At 41.8% G+C, this 8147-nt stretch overlaps 1 long non-coding RNA gene across 1 annotated transcript; it reads right to left on the reverse strand.

Annotated features, from left to right (window-relative positions):
- Positions 1-206: 206 nt before the first annotated feature.
- On the reverse strand, positions 207-6651 carry LOC129050954 (uncharacterized). Its single transcript, XR_008514890.1, has 4 exons — positions 6559-6651; positions 5417-5735; positions 2845-3096; positions 207-402 (listed from the first exon to the last, which is right to left on the reverse strand). It is a non-coding gene; the product is annotated as an uncharacterized LOC129050954 (long non-coding RNA).
- Between the last annotated feature and the right edge of the window lie 1496 nt (positions 6652-8147).

Raw genomic sequence — 8147 nt, forward strand, 5'->3', positions numbered from 1 at the left:
GAGCACCTTCTCAGACTTCCCAACCCTCTGAACTAAAGTTGCCTTTTCATCCTAAGAAACCCTAAAGCTATTTTCCTAAAACTCCGCTGGCTCTTGTAACACCTACCTTGTAGTAGATTTATTTGTTTACATGTCAGTTTCTCTAGTTAATTGTGAGTTACTTGTAATAGTTCTCTGTTGCTGTGTAACAAATTATACTAAAATGTAGGTGCTTTAAACAACAGATATTTATTATATCACAGTTTCTGTGGGTCAGGAACCTGGGTGCGGTTGAGCTGAGTCTTCTGTTCCACAGTCCCATGAGGCTGCAAAGTGTGGGCTCAGTGCTGGTGGTTTCATATGAAGGCTTGACTGGGGAAGAGGGCCTCAGTTCCTTACCACAGGGACCTCTCCAGCTGGCATCTTGCTCCAATATAGCACATAAACAGAGAAGACAATAGAAATACTCCACTAGCCAGATGGAATTGAGAATCTTTTATAAACTAAATAACCAAATTGACATCCCCACAACATTGCCACATTTTATTGGTTAGAAGCAAGTTACTCAAGTAGAGGGGATGACACAAGGTCATGAGTACCAGAAAGAGATAAAGATTACTGGGGACTATTCTAGAAGCTTCCTATTAGAGAATAATGGTCATGTATGCACAGGAACATTTATTACTTTCTGTTTACCACAGCCCCGGATTGGAAATAATCCAAGTGCCTTTCAGTAAGGAAAGAGTTGAAAGTAAATTATGAAATTTCCATTGTGATAGAATGATGTACATTGAAAAGGAAATGATAAATGAAGTATGCACTCTGATTCAAAATACATAAGCCTTTAAACATATATTTTTATGCATATATATGCAAAAAATGTTTCTTAGAATGTCTATCAAAATGTTAGAAATGGGCTTCGTATTGGTGGAGTTTAGCAAGACCAAGGTTTGAGCCCCTTGTTCAAGCTGTAGACACCTTACCATTAAGGTTATTTGATTTCTACACCTTTGATCATATTCTCAGCCCAACTGGGATTTAAAACACATTCAGCATTGTCTGTTTTTTATAGTTTAACCAGGAAAAATAAAAAGAGATTCATAAATTATATAGACTCACTTTCACAGTGAAATAATTCTATTTGGTTTCTGAATGGATGGATTTTTTTCTCCTTGTTGGATTCTAGCTTATTCTAAGAATCAATTTAATTTTGTCCTCTTGTGTCCTCTCTTTCAGCCTTCACTGTCCTTTCCTACACAGGTGTCTGATGACCATAATCGTGACTTATTTCTTCCCCTTGTCTCCCTGCAGTCTACTACAGAATTTGGCACAATGTAATGAGACAAGTTGGAATCCAGCTTGATTCTGGTTGTGTTATAATTTCAGCCTGTGAGTTTTAACCCCATTTTGTATTACTAAGTCAAAACCGAAGTTTACAATGTTTTAAATTCAGATACTTCAGTGAGTGCCCACCACAGCAATGTATTTTTTTCACTAAAGGAGGATGTTGTAGTATCTGTCTCTGAGGGGAAAAAGAAGAAGGTGAAAAAAGTATTAATTATCTATTATACATAGCACCTTGTATGATGTATTCATGCGCATCCTTTCACTTATTCCACGCACAATCTCAGTAATAGAAATATTGAAATGCCTCACCTTAAAGGTAAGAAAAAGTGAAGTTCAGAGAGATGAAGCAATTTGCCCAAGGGCGTCCAGCTGGTAAAGGCAGAACAAGAGCTTTTTAAAACTCTAAATATCACCATTTTGTATTTTATGATAATATCACCATTTTGTATCTTAATGGTGAGAGGGATGATTCCATTTCATGAAAAGAAAATCCCATGCTGAGTCTGAGATGCTATGTTCAAGATTAAAATTGCCTTAGATGTGTTTAAACCAGGGTTTTTCAACCTTGGCACTGTTGACATTTTGGGCTGGATAACTCTCTGTGGTGGGAGAGGCTGTCCTGTGCAGTGCAGGATGGTAGCAGCATCCCTTTACCCACTAGATGCCAGTAGCACCCCGGCCCCCAGTTGTCTATAAACATCGTCAAATGTTCTTTATAGGAGGAAGGGAGATGGAGGAGAACAAAACTGCCCCCAGGTGGGAACCACTGGTTTAAGAAAAAGGTTTTCTATAAAACTGAGCAGGATCTTAAGGAAAACATAACTAAATATTCCAAAAGGTGTATATATTGTCTAATTTATTCTTCTGTAGAGCATTAAAACAAGTCTCAGATATACCGATAATTGGTGTAGTTCGGTTGATTCATGAAGGAGACCTTTAATTTTGACCAAAACCATCATTTTCTCATTCTTAAAACATTATATATGGAGACAGTAAACATATTCTGCCCCATTTTACAGATAATTAAACTGAGGTCGGAGCTGTTAAATGAGGTCTCCAATGTTACAATGAGGTGGTGGCAGAATCTACAGTTAGTGCATGATTAGGTCTTTGTATTTACCAGTGACCTCATCTGAGCAAAAACTGCATCCCGGTTTCCCACACAGGAACTCTCCACATGAGAGGCGGTGTGATACAGCAGACTAAAACTCCAGAGACATGACTTGGATCCCCCAGCTGGCTCAGTGGCACTGGTAAGTTCAGCGACATTTTTCAGACCTCCAAGTTTTCCTAGTATTCAATGAGCTTATATTGGGGTAATTAATGCCGCAAAATTGCCATGAATCCCAAACGATGGAAAGCCAGACATTACCTCACTTTAGATAACCAGTGAGTCTCTCCTACTCAATGCAAACCTCCACTGGATGATATGGCAAACCCATCTCTTCCGACTGCATGAATGAATACTGCAGTTTACTCTGTTCCATGCTAATATTTTGTATATAGGTGTGGCCTCACCAGAATGAAGTGATTCTTCTGAATGCCAAGATCCACAAAAGATGCAAGACTTCAGAAATTAAACCATTCTCAGAAGGCAAATGATAATTAGGGTGGTGGAGGTGATTTTCCATTTTACCCCAGTCTTGCTAAACTTCCAGATGTTCAGATAACCAGAACTTGAGCTCTGGGTCATAGGCAATAACTGTATGACTTTGGACGAGGTACTATGCTTCAGTTTTCTCACGTATGAAATGAAAACACGTAGAGTACCTATGATACAGTGTTATGAAAATTGAATTAAAGTGCAAAGTTATTAACACAGTATATAGTAAGCACTTGATAAATGGTAGTTGTGATGATTGCTGTCTCTGTTCCTATTATCATAATTTTAGTCACAATAGGGGCCACCTAGAAGCTAAAACATAAAAAGATCCCTCTGGAACCAGAGTTTAAATCACATCTCAAAAGCTGTAGCAGCTGAAGTTATTATTACTATTGTTATTATTGTTGGTCTTATCTCATTTTTATCCTTTTATTTCATCTTAGTATTGCTGTGTTTTTAGTAGGATTCCCTTGGACATTCTGATTGGCTCAGCTGTATTAGTGATCATAAAAGAAGTGTGTTCTTTCTTCACTGCTGAGCCACTGTTCTTGGTTAAAAAAGAATAACTGTGCCACTACAGCACTTCTTTCCCAAACCTAACACTGTGATAACAGCAATGCTACAGGCAATATCGAACATTTATTGTTTACATTGCAATAAGCACTTTGCATACATTGGTTCATTTACCCATTACCATCACCCAGTGAGGAAGGTATCATTGCCATTCCCACTTTATAAATTAGGAACCTTGGGCTCAGGGAGGTTAAATAACTTTCTCAAGGTCACAAAGCTAGCAAACATGCTTCCTAGCATCCAGAAGGCACTCAAAAATGCTGACTGGGCCAGGTGTGGTGGCTCACATGTGTAATCTCAGCACTTTGAGAGGCCGAAGCAGGAGGATCACTTGAGACCAGGAGTTCGTGACCAGCCTGGGCAACATGGTTAAACCCGTCTTTACTAAAAACATAAAAATTAGCTGGGCATGTTGGTGCACACCTGTGGTCCCAGCTACTCACGTAGCTGAGGCACAAGTATCACTTGAACCCAGCAGGTGGAGGTTGCAGTGAGCTGAGATTGTGCCACTGCACTTCAGCCTGAGCAACAGAGCAAGACTCTGTCTCAAAAAATAAACTGAATAAATAAATAAATAAATAAACAGACAAATAAATAAACTGATCATGTACTGATCAGCAGGGCAGAGAACTGATCCAGGCATTTCAACTCCAGAGGTGAAACCTGTAATCACACTGCTATACTGCTCCCTTCTCAGTGGGAAATATCCCAAGGGGAAGCTTATATTGTCATTCTTTAAATGTCTGTGTATTTTATTTATTTATTTATTTATTCATTCATTCATTTATTTATTTTGAGATGGAGGCCCTCTGTGTCACCCAGGCTAGAGTGCAGTGGTGTGATCTCGGCTCACTGTAATCTTCGCCTCCCGGGTTCAAGCAATTCTCCTGCCTCAACCCCCTGAGTAGCTGGGATTACAGGTGTCCACCACCACGCCTGGCTAATTTTTGAGGGGTTTCACCATGTTGGCCATGCTGGTCTCGAACTCCTGACCTCGTGATCCACCCGCCTCCACCTCCCAAAGTGCTGGGATTACAGGCGTGAGCCACCGCACCCGGCCGTATTATTTTTATTAAAGCAGCTACTTTTTCATGGCCATAGAAGTCTTTCTTTGCAGTGTTCCTGGTCCTGTCTTCATCAATGTTGAGCAGTGATGGTTATCTCCTCCTCAATGACAAATCTGTCATGGTTATCTAGGCCTTATTGATAATAGTCCAGGTGTTCTCTGACTGTTAGTGTCTCACCTCCTTCCCCTTCACCTCCCTCACTGCACAATCTAATTGTCTGTTTCCCAAAACAAGCTCATTTTTCTCAAAAGCACTATCAGAGACACTGTCAATCAACAGGAAACACAATAGATTTTAAAAGACGGTGGCTAAGACTTCAGGATACAGGGTGAAGTGTAAAATTATGGGCTGCATTATTCCAGGTCAAAGGGAAGACACGCCTGTGTGGTCTCTCCGTTCCTCTCTCTTGGAATGCCTCTCTACTTCTAAGCTAGCCAACTAACATCTGCATATTACTAGGTAAACAAAACTTTGAGGGGAGCAGAGCTACCCAATTAAGGGCTCCAGGTGAAATGCAGGCGATAAAATGCTTCATTTCAGCAGGAGTGTCTTTATGGAAATGCCAGAGTTTGTTCACCAGTTACATGTAAATGAGCTATGCAGGCACCATAATTACATCACCTGGCCGTGTTGCAGCAGAGCAGAAACTGATGGGTCTTTGGTCTGTGGACGTTTTGAGGAAGGGGCCCCGCTTTAGTCCCCAAACACCAAGAGACTGTGATCCCAACAGGGTAAACTTAGCTCAGCCTCTGAGCCTGCAAACAGTTCATTATAAACCCCAAACTGTCACATTGCTCCCCTAATGAGGGTGTACATCTTTGGCAGCCTCAGGACAGTAGTAACTTACTTAATGACACATTCTGGGAGTCTTATGTGCCTGCTCCATAAAAAAAGAAATGCGCTGTTTCCATAGCAATGCAGGGTCTTTCGGGCAGCCCCGTTGTGACAGCTAGAGCCCCTGCGTTCTTCTGGGAACTGTTCTTTTTGTTTTTCTGGAAGCTCTTAAATTGTCCCCCAAGCACCCTCATCTCCCTCCATTTCGGAGAAGACCAAATAGCACATTCCCAGGTTTGCCAGCCTGGTGATTTGGCTTAGCAGTTCCTCAAAGTGCTCAGAGCATCCATTGCAGACCCTGCTGAACCCAAAGATGAGACTCCTCGTTCTTCCTGGATTAGAATAAAGACAAAAGCATTACAAGGACTAACGCATTAAAGCAGCTGGTGATGTCTGATCGTGTCAATCTATGGCTTACAGAGCTACAGTGGAAATACACAAGGAGTCAGAGGAGCCAACTTCTAGTGCTGGCTCTGCCATCAACTTTGAGCAAACAGTGAATGCTTCGGAGCCATGTTTGAGAGTCACACTGACTTTGCGTTTGACAAGATCTACTGCTTTATGTCACTGGGTCATTGAAATGGTGAGAAGGGATAACATATGCAAGGCATAGTACCAAGCACTTTATAAGCAACTCAAAAATGTTAGCTGTTATTATCCCACCACCTTAAACAGATTCAGCGAAACCATCCTCCCTCCACCCATGACTCAGTACTATTAACTTTCCGACTTATTTCTCCAAACTTTATTAATAGATTCTCATGTAGTTAGAGACAAATACAGACCCAGGCATGAGCAGATATGGGAGTGGCAGGGGTGCAGGGGTGATTCTGTATGAAAGCTGTCAGTGACCAGAAAGGTAAATTGCCCTACTCACTTCACTCCCTTAATCTGCATGCTACAGCAACCCCAGCTATGTCATGGGCTACTCAGAATCTAGCAGGGATCTTATTGGGCCTCAGTATGGTGATCCCAGAAGGAACATTCCAGCCACTTCCAAGATATGAACAGTGCATCTGATCAGAGGGTCACTCAGACTGGAACTGGTGCTCCACACGCGAGAGCAGAAGACCCTTTAATGAGTCTACTTTAGATTACTGATATGGTTTGGCTCTGTGTCCCCACCAAAATCTCATCTCAAATTGTAACACCCACCTGTTGAGGGCAGGACCTGGTGGGAGACGATTGGATCATAGAGGTGGTCTTCCCTATGCTGTTCTCATGATAATGAGGGAGTTTTCACAAGACCTGATGGTTTAAAAGTGGCAGTTTCCCCTACTCTCTCCCTCGCTCTCTCTTGCTCTCTCTGTCTCTGTCCTGCCACCTTGTGAAGAAAGTACTTACTTCTCCTTTGCCTTCCACCAGGATTGTAAGTTGCCTGAGGCCTCCCCAACCATGTGGAACTGTGAGTCAATTAAACCTCTTTTGTTTATACATTACCCAGATTCAGGTAGTATCTTTATAGCAGTGTGAAAACAGACTAATACAACTATAAAGTAACCTGAAGATAGCAGCTTTATTCTCATCTGCTCTTGTTTGCTCATGTGGAATCCAGAATAGTTGTTCCTTGCCCTGAACTTACCTTTACTACCCACTCTCCCTCTCCCTCCATCAGACTCTTATCATCTAACCTGGAGTATTTGGACAACTTCCTCAAAGGAATATCCTCTTCCTCCCTTACCCACCTCCCGTCCATTCCAAACAGTACATCAGAATGTTCTAAAGGGCAAATCTGGTCATGTCACTCCCCAGCTAAAACCTTCTCAATATTTCCCCCATCAACTTCTGGAAAATAGTTCAAAGGCCTTACTCTAGCCTCGCCTCTCAGCCTCACCTCTTCCTCTCCCATGACAACCCTCCTGCCTCCTTGAAGCTCCTGGTGCTTACCTTGACCCAGGACTTCTAACCCAGTGCTCCTGACTGTGACTTCACATTAGAATCACCTAGGAAGCTTCTAAAGATGGCAGCATCTGACCCGACCTCCTGGAGAGTCTTACTTCATTGATCAGGGAAAGCAGGTGAAGATCATTAGCTGCCAGCATTGAATGTTAAACTCATCACCAGATTGGAATTGTCTCTTAATATATTGGTTCTCTAGACCCAGGGATTTTTGTTTCATTTTGTCATCTACGTTGTGGAACTTCAGGTGCAGAGATTGGCGTCATTCACCTTCCTCAGTTCCTGGCATCGTGTCATCCTTGTTCTAGGGCCAGGCTATCTTTTGCTTCTTTTCTTCATTCCTTTCATTACAAATTGCAACATCAGTCCCTCCCTCTCCTTTGGCAATCATTCAGCTGCGTTTGCTGTGTATGCTTTCATTTGTTTATGGTCCTATACATTGCATATCACTGCTGTGTTTACATAATTTTTAGTTATATACATGAAGAGGGCTGTAGATTTTATTCTGTTCCTTTCCTTTTTGCACCCAGCACTGTTTTTTAAGAGTGCAGTGTGTTATTTAGAATACCTGAATGTTGTTTTAAAACTTTACAGAATTCCACAATGTGCATCTCCCACATTTACCTGTCTCCTCCCCCCTTGATCACACCCATGCTGCCTCTAACTCCACCTCCTCGATGTCAGAGTGAATTTTGCTGGGCATGGCCTTTTGGGGGCCTGGGCAAGAATTTCTTCAACATATGTACCCAGAAATACAATTTTCAGGAAAAATGGGGCATATATATTTTCATTTTAATGGACCAACTATTAGCTAACTGTCCTCCAGAATGGCTGCACCAATCTAT

The sequence above is a fragment of the Pongo abelii genome, chromosome 18 (genome assembly GCF_028885655.2).
Source record: "Pongo abelii isolate AG06213 chromosome 18, NHGRI_mPonAbe1-v2.0_pri, whole genome shotgun sequence".
In the NCBI taxonomy this organism is placed as follows: Eukaryota; Metazoa; Chordata; class Mammalia; order Primates; family Hominidae; genus Pongo; species Pongo abelii.